The sequence below is a fragment of the Fringilla coelebs genome (genome assembly GCF_963513975.1).
Source record: "Fringilla coelebs genome assembly, chromosome: 6".
Lineage (NCBI taxonomy): Eukaryota > Metazoa > Chordata > Aves > Passeriformes > Fringillidae > Fringilla > Fringilla coelebs.
In genome coordinates this window covers 32534105-32555620 of record NC_140034.1, presented here as the reverse complement: position 1 = coordinate 32555620, position 21516 = coordinate 32534105, and positions in this window count along the sequence as shown.

The following is a 21516-nucleotide window of genomic DNA, read 5'->3' as shown; positions in this document are numbered from 1 at the left end:
GCCACATGCCTTACAAAAATTCACCAAGGGCCAAATCTTGATCAGTTTTTATTCATCTGAAGGAAAGATACTCGTACAGACAGCTGTGTCAACAGCCTGTGAGCCAGGGGCTGAGTGAATCTGAGCTCCTGAAGGGGAACAGGGATCTGAAATAGGTGAATAAGGCCCAAACAGAGTACATTTGGACATGGGGAGAGAAGTTTGAACCCAGGAGGCAGAGGAGAAAAACACAGAGTGCAAAAGCAGGAGACACTGAGTTTAATTAGTGAAGAAAAAAAAAAAAAGGAAGAAGAAGAAATAAAACAGACCGTATATGGAAGGGAGAGGGGTGGGAGGGGGGTTCAAGCAGCTGGATGTGGGCTGAGGTGCATTAGACCTCAGTGGGATGACAAGGGTTGAGTAGGGCTAAAGGTGAACGCACCCCCCGCACACAGCGAGGTTAACAAATTGTGGAATGACTGAACACAACTGCGAAGAGACTTGTGTTTTAAGGGTGAAGACCGTCTTTAAACAAAGTATTGGGAAAGTGCTCAGTCAAAGAGGAGATTAAGACTGATAGCAAAGCTCCACTTAGAGTCTAAGGCAGCCAACTGACGTCTGTAAAACAGCTCCATGGCTGGTGTGAAACAGAAGTGGTCATCGATCCCCACAGCCACCGAGACTCCTCCTTGCTAGGCTCAACACACATACCAAGGATAGAGAATGCTGTTTTACTGCGCAGAGCAAGCCAACTGAACTGCTGAAGAAAGGTGGAGATTTTCTGTTCCTTCCTACCCTCCAGCTGCACCTTCTGGGCACTTGCTGGGCTCTGGCACTTCTTCGCACCTTTCATCTACGGATCTCACTCGCTAAACTATCACAAACAAATCCATTTCTTTTTTTGTGATCAATTTTCTGCTGGTTTACTGAATTGGTGCATAGCAAGGGTACAGAGAGTACAATTTTTAAAGCACAAACCACAGCTGTTTCGGCACAGGATAATGAAGATGAAGGGAAAATGGAGCATTGTTTTTGCTCATCAGAGGCAATATTGAATCTAGCTGAGTGTACACAGCACTATAAGCTGAGTGAACATCTTCTTCCTTTTCTCAGGTGTTTTAAAATGTGCCAACCGATATGTTCCCATTAGCACGTTGTAAGGGCTGCTCATTTTCCTAGTCTAGACAGGCCTTTCAAGCAGACATGCAGATCTGCCTTCAGGCATTTTGTAGGGCAATCCTCAAAAGCACCTTTCAGAGGCTCAACAGACAACTTCAAATGGCAATTTGGAATCTTATTCTTGGTGGTTAAAACAGCTTATTTTGGCCAGTCCAAAAGTTCAATTATTAATACCAGATGAATTAATAGCAGTGAAAACTGCCTATTAGAAATGATAATGGCACCGAACACCATAACAGATCCCCTATAGTGTAAATCAACCTGGTCACATTTATTTAATGAAGCTGCAACTGCTTACAGCAGCCAAGGACCTGCCCTAACATTTTCATGCTTTTGCGTGTACCTAACCTACCACTGCAACCTTCTCCCTCAATTTTTCTGCCATTCTTATAATTTTTCCCTTAGAGGGCTTCTTTAGACATAGCAAAGACTGCTCGGTAATTTTTATGTCTAGCCTCCTATTTCCCTTGCTACTCTCCCGCACAGTAATTTGTGTGAGGAAAAGGTAAATCAGAGCCACATGTTCCCTTTATAAGCCCGAGATAAAGGACAGCAGCAATATTGTTTGCTGTGAATTCGCTGAGATTAGGCAAGATGCTCTTAACTATAGAGAAGACCACAATATCAGCATGCTTCCTCTGTTTTGCATGTTATTTGTTGGGCCAAGCTCAGTTTCTTCTGTCATTGTAAGAGGCAGCTGAGGGTGGTGCATCATGTCCTGGACTTCCAAGGCAGTGGAGCCATTGCCTTCCAACAAGCTGGCACAATTAGATATGTCATACTCAGCCAACCAAACAAGTTGTGCCTAGTGAAGACACTAGCTGAAGGTGTGGAGAACATTCAAGTATTTAAAAATTCTTGGTTACTCCCATAACAAAAAGAGCTAGTCAAAATCAGAGTTTAGTTTGTTAATGAAAAAATAGGAGAGGGGGATTACTTTGAGATTTTTTTTCCAAGTAAACTGTAATACTCATGTAAATCTGAAAACATGACATTTTTATTTTGAAAAGCCACCATTGTAGTGTGAATGTATTCTAATCTGTTTTGTCTCCTGTGGTGGAGAGGGAGTAGTGTATCACTTGCATCACTGGTGACATCCCACCAAGGGAGAGAGAGTCCAGTCAGTTTCTGCAGCTCTAGAACAAAGATGGGCATTATTACTGGATCAAAGAAAAACCTCCTTAATTAATACCACATCTAGGGTCTGACAGTCCACCAGGCCACGACACAAAGAACCATGATCTATTCCAATAAAGTCAAGAGCATCACTGTGGAATTACACTTACATGAGTGCAGACTAAAACTCTTATTCTGGCTGTTTTATCTGTTCCCACTTACTCTAATTAGCAATTCCCTGAGGAATGATTAATTCACCTATCTCCAGCTGAAGAGTGCAAAGCTGACTATTTGAACAGAAATTTAATGCTTCCCACCAGATATTTTTAGGAACTATTTATTCCATGCCACACTTCCTTAGTTTTGCATCTATGTTGAAGTTACATATGTGCAAAAAAGTGTGTATGTCCTGTGCTTACATCTATTCTGGAAATAAATTAAATTCACAGATGATTTTAGCATTTCAGGTAATGCCCTTGCACTAGACCTGCTGGCCAGTGTTTGTTTGTAACACATTTACTTAAAATCAGTGTTTTTCAGAGTGTTTCAAGAACTAGTTGTCAATAACATTTAATGACCACTCAGCAGTCCTGGGCTAGTCAATTGTATCACCTTTAGCCATGTGGCTTCAAAGATGACTCTTCTGCCACATTTGGAGGGACTTAGGCATTGTTGATACTGGCACCAGAACAATTTTGCCCAAATCAGTGCCACATTTGGAGGGACTTAGGGATTGTTGATACTAGTACAAGAACAATTTTGCCCAAATAAGTGCTGTTATATTCATCTCCAGCTTAAAGACTTGGGGGATGTTTTCTCCCACTTCATTTTGGGCTCTGAGACATGCAGGGCTTTCCTGAAACTTCTAGCACTGAATCTCAGCAAATGATACCTGGATGTGTTTGCTTTGAAGACAGAAGAAATTCTTACATACAGTGGGACCTCTTAATACTGGGCACTTCTATCACCCACCATAACTTTGCTCAGAGCCATGGTTTGCTGTAGGCCTTGTTTGATGAAAGATGCTGCACCAGAGGTACACAACCATAAAGCTTATCAACGTAAATGTCTCCCTTGCAGCAGAAAACTAACCACAACTGCTGTATATAACTGCAGCAATATTCCCACCAGCTTGCTGGTGTAAATGAGGATAGGGACACATCCATTTACAGCACAAACTGCTGGGCTCTGAACAGAAGGGTGCTAGCACCATCTGCACAGTGCTTACCTGTCCAGCAGTCACCCAGCACAGCCCAACACAAATGTGAGGCAGCTGCCTTTCCTCCTCTTCCCAGGACCAAACAGTCTCAGGTTACTCCACACTGGCTGTGGGCAGGAGAATGTCTCTGCACTGGAAGTTTCACAAGCTTTGATGATTTAATGTGTCTGTACCCTGAGGATAGGACTAGGTATTCCTGGTTTTTAGTCACAACCTCTGATCTTTTTAAAACTTGCTTAGCTCTTCTTTGCTTATTTCCTTTCCATATTGCTGGCTTAATCCAGGCTTTGGTCAGGTGAGATGGCTCTGGGAAGCTTTCCCACTGTGAGATAGCTACTCCATTACCTCTGTTACTGTACATTTGTTTAATTAATTGCTCATTTTGTTCCTGAGCTGTTGTGCTGGCCCAGTGCACTTACTGTATGCATGAGTGCCTAAAAGGTGACGAGGCTCCTAGGGATGACTCTGTCCCTTTCATTTATTTATGGAAGTTGAGCACATGATCCCTTATAAATTGCAGGCACCACTTGCTCTGCCTGGCTGTAGATACAGTGCCACAGGCTCCAGCCCCTCTCAGCTGGCACTGACAGCAAGCAAGGAAAGCAGCAAGGACTGTGCTGCAGAGAGCAGGACTGATCAGCCCAGATCAGGAAAGCAATTAAACTTTATTTGGCATTTGAACTGTGGACCTGGAGGTGCACAAAATAGCCTTTGGCCACTCTAAGATCTTTTTTTTAAGTGCTGTGACTACTTAACAGAGGTAATTGTAAGAGCATAAATCAAGGGTTCTGTTATTCCTCAAGAGGCAAACATTTATTATAGCAGACTTTAAAATTATTTTGAAGCATAAAGATTATGAGAATTTACATAGCAAATTACTTATTGTCAACAGGCAATGTAGCAGAAGCTTCAGCAACAGCAGCTGAGACAAGCAGTCTCATCAGCATATGGCCTTACATTTAGGCACTGCACTATGATGACTGATGTTCCTTCTGGTAGGAATGCCGGCTTAAACAGCCCAAACCAATGGTACTTATCCCTCAGCTGCCTTGGTCAGTCTGGGTCACCATCCAACCCCACAAACAGCTACAGTGAAAAAGGAGGAGGGGGTGGCACACAGTGGGAGGGAGAGAGGGTGTGAGGGCTTGTCTTGGGCCAGCAGTGCTGCTAAAAGCCATCCTTGTCAGAATAGGTTCCAGCTGTCTGAAGCCCTGGGATCTTTGCTTCTTTTCGGCCTAGAGACAGCTTTGAAGGTTGCTCAAGTGTCAAACTGGGTGTTTCCATCCACTTTCCCTATCTCTGGCGTGTGAGCAGGGAGTGTGTACAGTGGGATATTGTAGGATATGTTGCACCTGTGTAAAACAGAGTCAATAGATGTTTCACTAATGTATACTAGGAGGATGGGATGACGGAAGGTGACAACCAGTTGTCCTCCACAGTAGATCCGTGTGTTGAGGGAGTCCACTGAGGCATAAAACCTTCCTTGCCAGCCTACCTCAAGTCCAGTGCAGAGAATTTATTGTCCTGGATCCAGGCCCAGGACTGCTGCTGCTATTTGAGTAGTCTGGGACCAACAATTTACCTGTAGTTCACTTTTCACCATCTGTTAAACATCTTAAGACAATTGAGCTGAACGTCAAACATGTTGGGTTCCGTATCAGCTGGGTTATAATTAATGAGTGGCTATGATGCGGCTGTTGGAAGACTTCCACAGAAAGTGGAACTTCTTTTATCCACGACTCTGCTCCCCCTGTTCATCCTTTGCACTTTCCCTGTGGGTATGTGTAGCTGAATCACTGAGCACTGATCTGGTTTTCCTTGTTCATAAGCACTGCTTTTTTCCAGTACAGAAAGGAGATGCCAAAGAAGGTTGTTGACTTCATGTAATTTCTCTGAGGTGCTCAGATATTGAGTTGCTGCACACACTCTTGATAGATGAGACTAGATAAAGGAAAGAGGTCAAATAGCAGTTTTCTGTTACTATCTTCCAGGCAGTGAAGATGGAACTAATATGATGGGCATCCTGGGAACACCTAAGAAAGACAGGCCACTGAGAAGCAACTAAATAAACCATTTTCTCCTCCCAGAACTTCAGCTATGCAGACACTGTCCCCCATCCCATTCAAATCTTCCCTATTCCTGAGACACAGCAGTCTGAATCTCTAAGTACAATATTTCTGGCTCTTTTTTTTTCTTCTTGCAGTGACTGTTGGAAAAGTGGATTTAAAAAGAAGTACGTAGCAAAAAAGCAAATTCGTAGTTATGAAACTTTAAAAATTCACTAGCAAAAATGCTATCCTTTTTTAAAGTTAGCAAGTATGATTATTCTAATTCCAAGATATTTGATTGGAGAGCTAGAAAACTTGCAAAGTATACTTCTGCTAATGGATTGAACTTGACAATGTTTTGTGAACTAATCCTATGCCTTGGAAAGGCTTGGATATATATTTTGTTCAAATGAACTGATTCCACAGAACACAAGTTGTCAGTAGCCTGTTAACAATAAGTAAGTTCAGAAGAGTACTGCTCTATTGGGATTTAAATCTTTATCTCAGCAGTAATACTTGCCATCTAGTTTTGATCAATGGTTAGAAAACCATTACTTACTTCCAGGAAAATCTTCACAGAAGCTATCACTAGAATTACTTTTTTCTCTGAAATGCTTGGAAGCATTTTTGGGAAAGACATGATGAAAAGAGGGAGAATCTAGTCTTCCTGCATGAATACAAAATATTAGAGAAGCATATAAACAATTTCATTCAGAGACTTCCCAGGTCCATCCTCCTCCTCTTTCCTCTTCCCCTTGTATTCCCCTTATTCCCTAGTAACCCTTTGACACTGTCTCTCATGGCATCCTCCTGGATACACTGGCAGCCCATGTCTTGGAGAGGTGAACTGCTTGTTGGGTTAAGAACTGGCTGGATGGCCTGGCCTGGAGTGATGGTTAATGGTGCTGTATCCACCTGGTGTCTGCTAAACAGTGGTGATACCCAGGGCTCAGTGTTGGGACCAGTCCTGTTGAAAATTTTTATCAACCACCTGAAGAAGATTGAGTGTCTCCTCAGTCATTTTGCCGGTGACACCAAGCTGGGCAAGAGTGTTGATCTGCTGGAGTGTAGGAAGGCTCTCCAGAGGGATCTGGACAGGCTGGATCACTGGGCTGAGACCAATGGCATGGGGTTTAACATGGGCAAGTGACATGTTCTGCACTTGGGTCACAACAACCCCCGGCAGTGCTAGGCTGGGGGAAGAGAGCCTGGAAAGCTGCCCAGCAGAAAAGCAGCTGGGTGTGCTGGTTGACCCTCTTTGCAGAAGCAGTTAATTACAAAGGCTTCTGCTACCCTCTTGAAGAAGGACACCTTGTGTGCCACAAACTTCTCTGCAAATTCCTTCTTGACTGAAGTCTCTCTGATTTGCAGTTTAGCACACAATAGAGGCCATGCCAGCAGCAGAGCAAAGAAATATTCCCTGCACCGAGCAAGTGCAGTACCCATGTCATTAGTTATTTGAAGAAATTGCCAGTCAGGGTAGCCGTACATCTCTAGACTGTGACACTTCTGAAGCTGTATTGCTGTCTGTACCATTCAGAGCTGCAGTGCCAAAGAATAAAAATATTTCTAATATCATGTCATCCAGCTCTTTTCAGGGATGCTCAATACTGAACTGAGCAAGAGGAGATTTCTAGTCTCTCATCTCCTGTGGTTTCACAGCTTCAGAAATCCTAGAATCCTTTCTTCTGGAGGAAGCTTCTGGCTATCCTTAGCATCACTGAATGATCCCTTTGTGAACTTGTGTCCAGGCCCTAGACCAGTGACTGGTTTTTAAATCCCATATAGTTTGTGCTATGAGGGGTGTCCCATTTGACCCTGGAGTCTCTGTTCCACCTCAGGCTGAGACTACAGAAGTTTTGGCCAGAAACTTCTCCATTACCTCTCCAGTAAGAGTCAGTTCTTCCGATGAGACCTGGTCTCCAGAAGTTCCCGATGTGGCGGTGTGCATTCCAGATTCCACTTCAATTATTCACACGGGACTGCTCAGTGCTACTTGCTACTCAGACAGCCTCCCTCTCTCACTTTTCTTTTAAATAAGACATGCTCTCCTCTAACCACAGAGAAAGGTCTCAGGAGCTGACATGTATTTACTCTAGGTGGGGTTCTTGATCCTACCCTTTTGAAAAGGAAATCTCCTGTATGAGGTGCAACCCCAAAGACAGTTTTAGTGGAGCAGGAAAGACTAGGAAAGACTCTCACCATTTGAATTGATTTGTCAGTTCAACAAGAGCAAATCTAGAGGGCTCTGTTCCTCAGACTTTGGGGACCTTGGGGCTTGCCCTTCAGCTTTGAGGCATTTATGTTCTGTATGTTTCCTATACATAGGAAACATGTTTCCTTCCTTCTGTTTTAAGAACACAAGGGCCCTGTCCTTGTAAAGCTGCTTTTTGTGCTGAAGGATTTGCTGTCCTTGATCCTGAGAATCCAAACCAAACTGTTCCAAGTCTGGTCTTAGGAGTGCTGCTGGTTCCTTGTGACCTGTCAGAAGCATTTTGCTCTTGTGCTCACACACCTCAGAGAAGATCAATGATTGGCATCACTGCACAGGAACCCTGCAAGCAGCAGCCAGCTCTATGCAGCACAGGTGGGGTTATTAAATGTCCAAATGGTTAGACAGAAAGACTTCCTGGACTACTAAAAATTATGTGATAGATTAATTAGAGATGACATTTAGAAAGGATCTTCCATTGTCGTCCCAGAAAGTCTCAGATTTCACCTATAAAAGGGATGCTCTGACTGGCAGCTCAAGGGCCACACTTTGCCCAGAGAAAATTCCTTTGCTTTGCTGGAAATGGGGAACATCTGCTAGTACTGCACTAGTTGAATGACCCCTGTAGTGCCTGTACATAATCAATTATTAAGAGTCAGGGCCTGCCACTCTGGTAACCACATGACCAGCATGACAGGTTGTGGGGAGAGGGCTGAAGAGGGATTTAGCCAGGATCACCTGGAAAGGCTCCATTGTCCCACCCATGGCTAGCATGTGTGGGGGAGCACACAGTTTGTTTTACACTAGGCTGCTGGGTCAGACAGGGTCATCAAGACAGTAGATCATACAGCTTTTAACCGTGTTCAAATCCTACAGAGCTTCATAGGAGATAGAAGGGCAGGCTGGCATCAGCTGTATCAGTGCTGATAGCATAAACTGGCTTTTATCTGTGTAGTAAGGGATTGTTTGCACTGTCTAAGAGCAGTTACTATACATAAGCTAGGAAAAAAAGGTGCATTTTAACACACCAAGCCCAGACACAGTAAGTCCTGGTTTTGCCAAACATCTTCACAGCTGCTTTATAGGCACTCGCTTTTGAGTTCCTGAGCCCCAATTAGATGGCCAACACCCCAGAGCAGCTGATAGCTGGAATGAGATTTACAGCAGCCAGGGTGCTGAGCAAGGGAATACCAGAGGAAAGGAGGAAGGCTGGGGTGAGTGTGGAGCCTTATTGTTCCCTAGAACTTAAGGATTTGAGTGGCCTTGAGTTAGGAACCGGCTACTTACAATGGGTATTTATGGCCACTGAGTTATTTCCTAAGAGTAGTCATCCCTTTGGACACGAGTAACTGGCTCATCAGGCACGGACTTGACCTTGTGACCAACCTAATCATTAGACCAAAGCACAAGATAGAGCAGCTGTAACCACTTTCATTCAAAAGCAAGGCTAGAAGATGAGAGAGCCACATGCCTCATGTGTCATTGCTGGTGGATAGCTACCACACCAGGAAATGTCAAGAAACAAAGAGGCATCCTTGAATCCTGGTCCTGCTCATCTTCACAGCTCCTGCAAATTCTGTTACGTTAAGTATGGTGTGGCAGAAGCCTGGCAGTGACTCCTAGTGTGTGAAAGCCATCATGCCTAGTAGGCTGTGTGAAGTCCTTATTCATGTCCCTTCCAGGACACCTGTAAGTCAGTCACACTGTGAACAAAGGCACACATAAGAAAAATTGAACTTTTCCTAAATTTCCATCTCTTCAAAGTCTGTGTACAGTCAGTCTTGTTTAGGTTATACATGAATAGCACAGACTCATTTGTAACACTCTGTACTCTTTGTAACCCTTTGTACTGCACACCTGCCTGACCACACAACCACACAACCTCCTTGCACCTCGGCTCTGGCCATCTCTGGCTGTTCTAGTTGAATCACAGCACCAGCTTTGCTAACAGTATGTTTTCACTGTGGTTGTGTGAGGGACTACCAGTACCAGCAATGCCAAATACCTGGCAGCCAAGAACCAAGCCACAAAAAAAAAAGCCAGAGTTTGCTTTAAAACTACATTTTTAAGAAGTAATAACTATATAGTAGGATTCATTCTACCTGACTTCTTGCATTTCAGTATTGAGACTTTCTTCCAAGTTTTCTCCTACGTCACCATGGTTAGAAATAATATTTTGGTCCATGCTCTGGGTGTGCCAGAAACCACTAGATAGCTAGAGGCTCACAATGGATTGTTTGAATTGACAGTGTTGTTCAGCTGTTTATAAGACTATCTGGCATTTAAACCCAGTGCATGAAAAAATCTGAAGTGGGTAGAAAATGCTGTCAGACTGGAATGGTAGCTGACTTTGCAAAGGTGTAAAGTGCAGCGAAGGTGAGTGGTGCCAGCTGCCTGCATGGTCCCTTGCCTGCTGTGGACTTCCTGCATGGCCTTGGGCAAGTCACATGGCTTCCTTGGGCTTTAGTTCCTTATCATTGCAAAACATAGAGCATCTGCTCACTGCACAGAGGTGCTGGGGAGGTCCATGCTTCAAGGGAGGTGTGCTGAGGCAGTTGGGTTTCTAAGATTTATTCTACAAGGTCAAAGCAATAGAGAGCCTCTAAAGTATTGGTTAGCCTCCATTCAGAAATGGAAATTGTTTATCATGCTAAAACTGTTTCAGGAAACCAAGATATCAAGTAAAATATTTCCCTTCCTCCCTCTCCCCTCCCAAAAAAAGCTACAACTTGATACTGCTAAAACCCCTTATAAAATCTCACCTGTCTTTTTCATTAGCTTTCTCTTCAATCTGCACTTCAAGAGAAATAGCTCAAATAGCTTGCAGCGCTGCCTTAATTCAGGTGAGATGTGTTAGTGAGGCTTTCAGTCAGTCTGGTCTTGTGGCAGGAAAGAGAGGCCAGGCTCTGCCAGTGAGACTCTGCCTCACAAGCCCCAGCTGGGGAAGTAGCTCTGTCTGAGCAGTACCGGGGACCCTGTGCCTCAGAGCACCACTCTGGGTCTGGCTGCCTCGGAGCTCACCTTACCTCCTGTCAGCGTCTCTCACTTCTCCCTGTAACGAAGGGGGTCTGTAAGGAAGCTGAGTAACAAACACAGTAAAGACGGATCTAAAGGACCGTGTTTTGTAAGCAACCCTCCAAAACTTTTGTGGGTTAACAACACGGTTCCACTTTTGACTCATCTCTAGAAATGAGCCTCCTTTCTTTCTACCAAAAAAGGTGACCTGCCAGCCAGTCTGACGCAAGGTAATTTGTCCTGTTTATCTGATGACTTCGATAAGGCATAGAGATTACTGGTCTTCCTTCATCCTGAAGTACCAAGTTGTTTATATGCTGTAATCCCGAGTGACTTTTTTTTTACAGTGAGAGCTTGAATGTGACCATAATTTGGAGAAAAATCTTGGTTGTAAAACTAAAAAAGCACTTTAAATACATTCTTGGTGTATTTTCTTCCATCTTGCACATTATCCCTAGTCCTGGCCCCTCTCAGCAGTCACGAGATAAGCTTCGAAGAAACAAGGTTGTTGATTGACGGCTCATTAGAAGTTGCAAGAGCAACAAAAGGGAGCCTGCAGCAGCCGGAGCTCCCCGCCTGCCTGGCTGTGAGGACGCTGGTCAGCACTGGCCTGAGAGGAACAAAGACCGCGGGAGACACTGGAGGAAAACAACATGAAATTTTCATGGTGTGCGAGAAAGGCCAGGTGTAATGGATCAGGGCCAAAGCCTCCCCTGCCCCCACGGCCCCGCCGCATAGATTGACTTTCTATATTTAGGCACTCACGGAGAGCATAGGTTGTGCCACATGGCACGTACACGCACACACAGATCCAGGGTACCCTGACTTCACTATGCCAGGCTGAATTTATCTGTCAATCCGTTTAGAAATGAAGAGCTCCAAGTACATACAGTGTTAATATCTGTACATATTAGATGTCACGGCTCCAGCCTTAGATAAGGTCACACACTGAGCCAAACTCACCCCTGCAGGGTGAGCCAGGCGAGGCTTACAAGGAATGAATTTGGCCTAACGTGCCTGCCTGTAGTTATGTTTGTTTTTACAAATCTTGTTTAGCCTTCGTGTAAGCATTTCCTCATAGTTAGGAGACTTCTACCAGGCACACACACCAATCCACCTTCAACCCACAAACTGGAGTGTCTGCTTCTTTAGCTTTCCACAGGGGGTCTTTCAAGACCCCTGATTTAAGTGCACTTGCTCATCAGACATGCTGGCTGGTGACAGCCTTCCCTCAATCCTCTCAGAGCTAAACAGTAGAGACATGTTCATAACAAATGGATGCAAAGAAAATTAGCCTTTGCCCTCTGTATACAGTGTCATCTGACAATAGTTGCAAGTGAGTTTTAGTTAAAATTTTTCAGTGGAAACTTTTTGCTCAAATTCCCTCTTTTCCATGCTGAGGAGAATTCTGTTTGAGGTGTAGGTAGGTGTGCCTGGTGTCAAAAATCATATTTTAATTCCAGTAGGTCACTTAGACTTCTTCAGTAAGTGCTCAAAAAAGAACAGTTATCTGCCTTATCTAGTAGTTTAGCTATCGAACTTCCAGTTATGTGCTTTTCCTGAATAGTCAAATACAGGGCTTTAAATTTATCTCTTGTAAGCTTTCATACTACTACAAATTCACTAGGAAAGTGGATCAAAATTCCTGGATTTTTTTTTTTTTTTGCATTTTAATACATTAAATACATGCAGAAACATTTGTAGGATACTCCTAAATGGGGAACACCCAGTAGAAACACTAGACTTGAGAAAATTAGATTGTAGAGGTGGTGTGCAACAAGGTGCCATTAGATTATTTAACTTAGAAACTCACATGCTGCTGGAATTTAGGTAACCCTTCTTGTTGTATTAAGACTTTACAGGTTGAGGAGAGCCAGTATTTTGTGAAATGGATAGAAAGAAACAAAGACATCATCGTGCCATGGGATTTACTGATAAAATCTAAACCTATTACCTCTGTTCTTCAGTAAGCATAACTAAATTTTGTAAATTTAGTAGCATTATGTGAGCATAAAATTGGGATAAACAGATGTAATTTGGAGCTTGACTTTAAAGTAATAAAATTCCCTGTCCTATAACACACAATAACCATTTTCATATCTTTAATATGCTTTCTCTTCAGTTCTTGAAGAGCTATAAGGGTAATGCTTACAACTGAATCTTTATTTTAGCAATAGAAAGTTTGAGTCCTGAGTCCAGGCAAGGTGAATTGCCTAAGATTGCCTGTAGATTCATTTTGAGCCATCTTTCATTCCTTTGTTCTGCCTTCAGCTCATGCCAGATCTAATTTTGCTTTCACTTAAGAATTGAATTTACTTGTAGTTAGCTCTTCAGAAAAACATCCAAAGTGTTATCTGCTGTAAACCACAATAAATTACTAAGGATTGAAGCTTGCATACAGAAATCTGCTGATATCAGTAGAAGTTTGGGGATGGGGAAAGGGAGCTCCGAGAGAATCACCTAGCAGCAGCTATAGCAGAAAGTCTGTACAAAGTTGCAATCGCAGCACAGCCATAGGCAAAAAGGCACGAGATGTAACCTTTCTCCTGTATTGTAACCCACCCCTTCCCAGAGCGGCCGCGGTGAATTGAAAGGAAATATTGAAGCAGGCTGCGCATTCTTCGGCCGCGGGGCCGTCTGGGCTTCCTCGGGCCCTGCGCCACACAAAGGCGAGCGCGGCTCCGCGGGGACCCAGCGGTCCCGGGGGGGCCCTGCGCGGGAGCTGCCATATCCCTCCATTGTGATTGCCCCGCAAAAATAGTCCACCGCTTCACAAAAAGCCCAAAACACAATAGTGTGACTCAGCAGTTCGGACCTGCAGGCCACCGAGCCGGCTCTGTAAAGGTCTTGTCGCTTGTGAGGGAAGGAGAGAAGATTCCAGCGCTGCCTGCTTTTGGACCTCACTTTGCCTTGGGTAAAGGTGACTCCTGTCAGTGCTGCGCTGAGCTGCCAGGGGCCCGCAGACACATCAGCCTGGGAGATGCTGAAAGAACAGGCATTCAAGGGAAACACACATAGAAATCACACAATCGTCAAACCGGCCCCGTGATTTCGGAAAGCCAGCTGGCATCTCGGACTGATACCACAAATCACTAGGCAGGCAGATGAGGCAGCTATCTTGGCTTTGCTGTCAATAAAGTAGGTCAGGCACTGGCTTGCCAGCCTCTCAGTTACCATAACAATACTATTTGTAACACACTTCGACAACAAAAAGCACCAAAGCTAGAAACTACAGCTAGTAACGCTCTGTGGCTGTGCTGGGTGGGGGCCAGTCGCTGGTCGCCTTCCTGGGCAGGAGAGAGCAAGAGAGAGACAAATGAAAAATGAGACCAGGTGGTGGTAGAAAGCAAAGAGACTGGCAGAGCAGCAAAGCAGATGAGAGGAAGAAAAGACAAGAGGGGAGGCAACATCAGCAAATAAGCAGAGAGGTGAAAAAGCAGCAGAAAACTTTAACAAAAGAAAGGGGGAAAAGAATATGAAAGTCTATTTAACCAGAAATAGTCCCTCTGGCTAGTCCCCCTAGAAGGGTAGTGATGACTTCGGTCAGAGGAGGGGATGTGCAGCACCAGGGGAGGGGAGGGTGTGAACAAACCCACTTCCCCAGGGAGTGAACAAACCTACCCAGAGTCACAAATACAGAGAGGCAGGGCTGCCTGCCCATCTGCTCACAGCTTCCCGCTGCCCCCTGCCTTGCAGCCACTGAAAAGTCGGATGCACCTCTCTGAGCCACTGCCTGCCTCTGCTCACGCTGGCTTCTCCTCACTTCCCCATCCTCTCCTCCTGCCGTTCCTCTGAAGCCAGCAGTGAGTCTGCTCTCTATGTGAAATGCTCAGGAGAGCTTCTATTGCCTCAAGCTTCTGCACGGTTGCCTGATTGCCTTTCAGCCTCCCCACTTTTGTTCCCCACTTGTTTTCCCCCTAAGTTTGCTTCTAATCAAAAGTTATGGGCAAGATTTTAAAATCTGAGGCAATACTCAGGTGGGACTTCTGTACCCAAGGTACACATGCACATTTGAAAAGCCAACCATTTGGGGTTTGGGACTTTCCAATGAAGCAGAACCACTGTGCTATTTGTTCAATTGCAGACTGTTTTTTCCGTGGAATTTTTTTTAAGCCATTATGTTTAAATCTCCCTTTAAAGAGCAGACAACTCTTGTGCTTCACTGTTTTTTGGTGGTTTTTTTTTTTTTTTTGGTTTGTTACAGACTGCTCCATTTTCACTGAGTGCCCTCCCAAAATTTCTCCTCTCCTCTCCTCTCCTCTCCTCTCCTCTCCTCTCCTCTCCTCTCCTCTCCTCTCCTCTCCTCTCCTCTCCTCTCCTCTCCTCTCCTCTCCTCTCCTCTCCTCTCCTCTCCTCTCCTCTCCTCTCCTCTCCTCTCCTCTCCTCTCCTCTCCTCTCCTCTCCTCTCCTCTCCTCTCCTCTCCTCTCCTCTCCTCTCCTCTCCTCTCCTCTCCTCTCCTCTCCTCTCCTCTCCTCTCCTCTCCTCTCCTCTCCTCTCCTCTCCTCTCCTCTCCTCTCCTCTCCTCTCCTCTCCTCTCCTCTCCTCTCCTCTCCTCTCCTCCCTTTCAAAAATAGATCATTCAAATAATTGGAAGCAAGTAATGAAAACTGGTCCAGAGAGTTTCATGTTCTATTATGAGTTTTCCACATGTGTCAATCTGCTCTGCCGCTGCAAACCCTCAGCACCAGGCAGGGAGGGAGGATGGGAGTTTGAAGGAAGACAACCTCCCTCTAACAGAATGAACAAAAGTACTACTTGCCACCTGCTGGCACCTTTTGAAGGAACTCAGCATGTTTTCCACCACAGAATTGCCTATCTACTACTGTACACCTGTAGAATCTGAAGCACAAAGCATGTGAGTGGAACCCACTGCAGTATTGTGTCTTTTGTACAGCTGGGATGCAGGCATCTCCTCACCATTTCTCTGCCCTCTGCAGCTCTTCCTCCCCTGTCTGTCCCAGCAGTGGATGACTTGCTGGACTTTGATGAGGTAGCCACAAAAATGAAACAAAGATTGCAAAAAAGAAATAGCAAACACCTCTCCAGATTTAAGGAGATACTTTACTGTAGTTTTGTAAGAGGATCTCATCTATCTCTTTAATAAGTAAAGAATTTGGGTGACACAGGACCTTCTTGTCTCCAGTGGAGAACATTTTTTTCCCAGGGAACCTGAAGCTCAGTTATTAAAAATGAAAATCTGTCTCAGCCTTTCAAGTCTGTTCTTGGAAACACCAGCCCTTAAAAAGGGGAGAGTTAAAAAGGAGCCAAACAGAGGGACCTTTTCCAGATAAAGCTTTCCTGTGATCTTGGTATCGGGACGGACGGCGGCACTCGGCTGCAGAGAGGAGAAAAGGTGAGCTGTGTTGCTTTTTACATATCACAGAAAATTCTGTGTTTCCTCTTCAGAATTGCTGCCCACCTGGAGTGCAGAGCTGCACATGCACAATTAAAACCCAAAGAAAACCCTCTTGCCAAAAGTGCCTTATGCAACTCCCGAGGCTGGTGTGGGAAAGGGGTTTTCACGAGCATTAGAGATACTGTGATGAACTGGTGAATCGTTAGTTGCAAGCATTCCTTCAGGAAAATTGTGAAGCAGCGTCCTGTTCTGCCAAATTATTTTCAGACTTGTTTTCCAGGCTTTAACATTTGTCAAGAACTTGGTGGTTTTTTTTTTTTTTCCCCACCCAAACTGTAAAGTCTGTCCATTCTAGTTGTACTGGCATTTGGAGATGATTTGCCAGTGGATTCACTGGAAGAAGAATAAGGTCCTCAGTTTTATGTTAGTCGTCATAAGAATGCATTAAAATATACTGCATTTAAAATGAATACAGTGAAAACAAAAACTCAAGGCGGCAAAATGAAATTTTTCTGCAGAAAGTAGGATTTTTTTGCCTACATAGTAAACTTAAACTTTTGTGGTTTACAAAAAAAAGTTTCTAACACAAGGAGAGCATATTAATGTCATTAACTGAAGAAAATAAAGACAAAGATCAAAAATTAGTGGAAGAATATTCTCTGGGTGGTGAAACAGGAAACACCATAGATTTATGTATAAAAATTGAGGATCTGAATTTGCAAACAACAGTGTCCCTAGACAGACTCTTCTAAAATGTATTCTGAGCTGACTGAATATGCAATGTCCTGTAAGCCCTTTAAGATAGGAAAACTTGCAATTGGAGGAAAAAAAATTTCTATCCTATATTTTTAATGTTTATCTTTCTTTTCATATATTTAAATAGGTAACAATGTGGAGTACTCAGCAGCTTCTAGCACTAGATCTTCATTTTGAACTATTGACAGAATTAGGCAATTCTGGTTTTATATTCACTTTTACTTTCTAGCTTCAGTTTTCATTTTATTGCATCTAGGACTTAATGCTCCAGTGTACTGAACACCCTGAATGGTCCTGTATTGCAACATAAACAGCACAAGGGGTCAAATTTCTCCTCTTTACTGTCACATTTAGGATAGCTGAGTGCTACTTTTCCACCATTTTCTACCCAAATATGAATGATTTTGAGGTCAAACCTCAATAAATAACACTGAATATTTACCAAAATAAATGAATTCTCTGCTGGTTCCAGCCAAAGGTCCACACAGAACAACACACAGTTTCTGGCAGTTGTCTGCCAAAACATGTGACACACGTAAATGTGATGTTCCTCTTCTGCACATTGACAATACAACAACATCTACAGGACAACAATATCTGTATGGGGATCGTGCACAATGTACTTTGTTAGGACCTGATACTGCAAGGACTTCTCTGTTTGATGACCTGTGAGTAGCACTGAGAATAATGAAAAAGCTGAGAATCCTGAATCTATGTATGTGCCCCAAGATAGGAACAATCACGTTCATCAGTTTTAAAATAAATGGAAGAAATAGATTTAGGAGTTTTTAAAGAATGTAATAAAAATGTGTCCCTTAGGTATTTTGAACTTGGGATTCCAAAAGAATTTTCCACCCTAGCTGATTTGCACTGGCACAGGTTGGTAAGGGAGGTAATGGAGTCTCCATCCCTGGAAATAGTCTAAAGGCATCTGGACATGGTGTAGGTTTAGGTGGCCTTGCCTGAGCAGTGGGGTTGAACCAGATTATCTCCAGGGACCCCTTCTACCTCAGCAGTTTTGCAGTTCTGTGATAACTGAGCTCCAAAATCAAATACTCTCAACCAGGCAGAGAGCCCTTACAGGCAGTGAAGTGTGGTGTCAAGCCCCAAGCTTACACATTACCCAGCTGTGACATTTAGTAGCACCATAAATTTTCATGCAGTGAGATAAAGACCTGATTCTGCCCTGCCCTGATTATATCTGGTGAGTCCTGAGTATAGTCAGCATTCATTACCAATCACAGTCAAAAATGTTCTTGATCTTAACCCTCTGAACTCAGTTTGTCTTTGCAAGGAGTGGATCAGGCCTTTACAGAATGAGGCTGCAACTCTGCAAAGATCAGATACAGATTTTCCTTTAATATAGCCCTTATGAAATCCCAGTAGTGGAGTCAAACATCTGAGGAAGTTTATGCTGCAGGAGTTAGTCCAGAATCCAAGAAAGGAAGATGATGAAGAAGAAGAGAAGAAGAAGAGAAGTCATAAGAATGAGATGGGAAAAAGCAAGAGAGAGTGCACAGGAGTACAGAATTAGGAGGAAAAACATGGGCAATGGAAGAAACACAGAGATATGAACAAATGCTGTTGTTTGGTCTCTTTTTTTTTTTTTTTCCCAAAAAAAGGGAAGAGAAATCTTCTTGGGAACTTCCCCCTACATCATTAGCGGACAGAAGAAATTCTATCCTGTGCAAAATGCCTGTAGAAATGGACAACTGCTTAGGAAGAAGAAAGTGTATAGCAAGTGTTTTTGAGAGGGAGAGGGAGAGGGAGAGGGAGAGGGAGAGGGAGAGGGAGAGGGAGAGGGAGAGAAGAGAAGAGAAGAGAAGAGAAGAGAAGAGAAGAGAAGAGAAGAGAAGAGAAGAGAAGAGAAGAGAAGAGAAGAGAAGAGAAGAGAAGAGAAGAGAAGAATTCAGACTGCCTCCAGCATACAAGAGCATGTTCAGTAACACAAAGAAATGCAGACACCTCAAGCCTGGTTGTCAGTGTTTCCCTCATCCCAATGTCTCTAAGGGCTGGCTGTAGAAAGGCTATATGGAAAATGCAAACTCCTGTCTTCAGTGTTTGCAGTAGGAGTCAGAGCACCCCAAGAGAGGGTGAAGCAGTTTCCCAATCCAATGACATTATCTGGGGAGAATAAGTGTGCCTCAGTTTTGGTTTCAGAAAAGCAAGAAGGAGTAACCTTGGCAGGCTGCCTTAAACTTTGCTCCCTTCAGAAGAAAACCCCAACAGCAATATCCTCTCACTTTTATTTACAGACAGCAAGCGATCCTGTTCTCACACACACTGATTGAAATGTGCAGCACTTTCTCCTACCAGCACTGGGTGCTACACACAGGGAGCCCTTCCATGAGGACACAGGCCAGCTTTCCTCCAGAGTCTGGATTATGTGAGAAATACACAGGGATGGTCAAACATGAAATTCAAGACTTTTTTCCTGCCTCACACAATAATAAAGTGTGGCAGAACACATTTAGTAAAGCCACTGATATGTGTCAGGGCAGAAGACACTGTTTTCCACTCCTTTGCACTCAGACTGAGCCCCCTGAAAAATCACCCCATTGACCAAATGTTTTTAAGATAACAAAATAAATAGAATCAACCCCGAATGTTTTTCTTGTTCATCCTTTGGTTTATGATCCATGAGACTACCCTTAATTTCCCTATTCCAACCATGAGAGCTACAAAAATAGAAAAATAGAAATGAAAACTGAGCTCATCAGACAAGACTACCCCCACCAAAGTCAAGTTGGCCCTGTGTGGGTTTTGGAGCCCACCCAGGCAGAGCAGCTTGCAAGGCCCATGCCTAAGATCACAATGTACTCTGCAATTACAGCACAATGCTGACAATAGCATTTTGTCAGTAAAATAAGAAATAGTTGTGAAGACATGTGAGGAATATGTAGGGGGGGATAACTAAATAAAAGAAGCAATTTTGTTCACTATTCTTTTGAGCAGTAGAGCAGGCTGACAGAAGGGTTATAGGATGGCACAGTATTTCCATCCACAGATGTCACAGGGACACTGCTGCACGTGATTTAAGATTAATCTCTTGAATCAAAATGTCACCATGTACACTAATGAGCAAAAACTCTCTGGCAGAGAATCCGTCCCTTGGGCTCCTGTTCCCAGGTAAGAAGCTTGTCTCCATACTATTGTAGAAACTCTCTCAGCTGAGTGCAGTGAGGTTGGTGGTATAACTTGCCCCTGGTTCACAATTTTCCATTTCAGACTCGCTGTCTCTGTCTTGGTTTCGGTCTATTTACTCGGAGCCATTTCTTAACAATGTCTAATTTCCTCAAGGAATCCCTCTGAGTCCCCTCTCTTAGAAATGCTGCCATATCTTTTTTTTAATCACTGAAAGGCACAAATATCCTTCCTGAGCCCTCTTACCATCCAGCTTGATTATACACATAGATTTCAGTTTCCATACATTTTCTACACAGTAGGAGTTCCCAAAATGCAGCCTCTGGGGATATAAAGTGTGGCCCCAACTGCAGCTCAATGAGATGAAAACAAAGCCGATCAGGTACTGCTCTTACTGTTAATGAGCCTAACCAGCAGGCAGTTATTACTCAGTCTGGAAGACATAAGTGGCTGGAATCATAGCACATTCATTTTTTATTTATAGTGATACACATGCAAATTGGAAGTAGCCTTCCAGCAGCTGGCATTTTGCCAGGGTCTGACCATCAGTGTGATAAAATTTGACTATCTCAATGATATAGAATGTCTTTTGCTGCCTTTTGGGTTTTTTTAATATCAACCTCCTCTTCTCCTACTCACAATTCCCTTGACTATCAAACGTGAACAATGAGGCTTAATTACTTTTACTTAATTACTTTAGGAACCTTGTCCCTTACTGAAAATGAAAGAAAAGAGTATTTTTTTGTTCTTGCTTGATGGTGAGGTACAAGTCAAACATGATCTGACCTTCTCGTAAATAAGCAGACTCAAGCCTTCTGGCAAATAAAAGAGTTTAAATGAACACTTGGACAAAACCACAAAGAAATGGGTTTTTGGAGACAATGAACATTATTAGCCTGTTAATCTATTAATGGCAACTGTAAATACCTCACTCAAAATCATAGTGACTCTGAAACATTTAACTGGAGAGGCTGTGTGAGCCTGCCCAGGACAATGCGATACGAGGAAAACGTAGTAATTCGCCTCACCTTGCTAGCCATCAGTTTGCAATCTAACCCCTCCCCTGAGTTTAAGTTACAAACCTCAGTAACTGTGTGGCAGACTTGACAGCAATTAACATTACTCAGCTGCCAGCTGGGTTTTAAAACCTCCCTTCCAGGCGATCTTGTTACGTAGGTTTTAAAAACAGCCTGACAGGGTGCTGCTCTGCGCCAAGGAACTGTGTCCTGCCTCTCTTAACATGGTGAGATTTTGCCACTGATTACAGGGGGAGCTGATAAATCACTGGTAAATGCACCGAGCTGCTGTTTGCAGCATAAGGCTTGGGGTTTTTATTCTAATCTCATTGAGGGGGCTTCACAGAAAGCGCTATAAAGAAACTATCCTTGTTAGTTTAATTTAGTCCTGTGCAGTCCTGTAGTCGTAGTCATCTAAAGGAAAGAGCACAACACACTCTGAAGAACTCCCAGACCCTCACATCTCAGCGTTCAG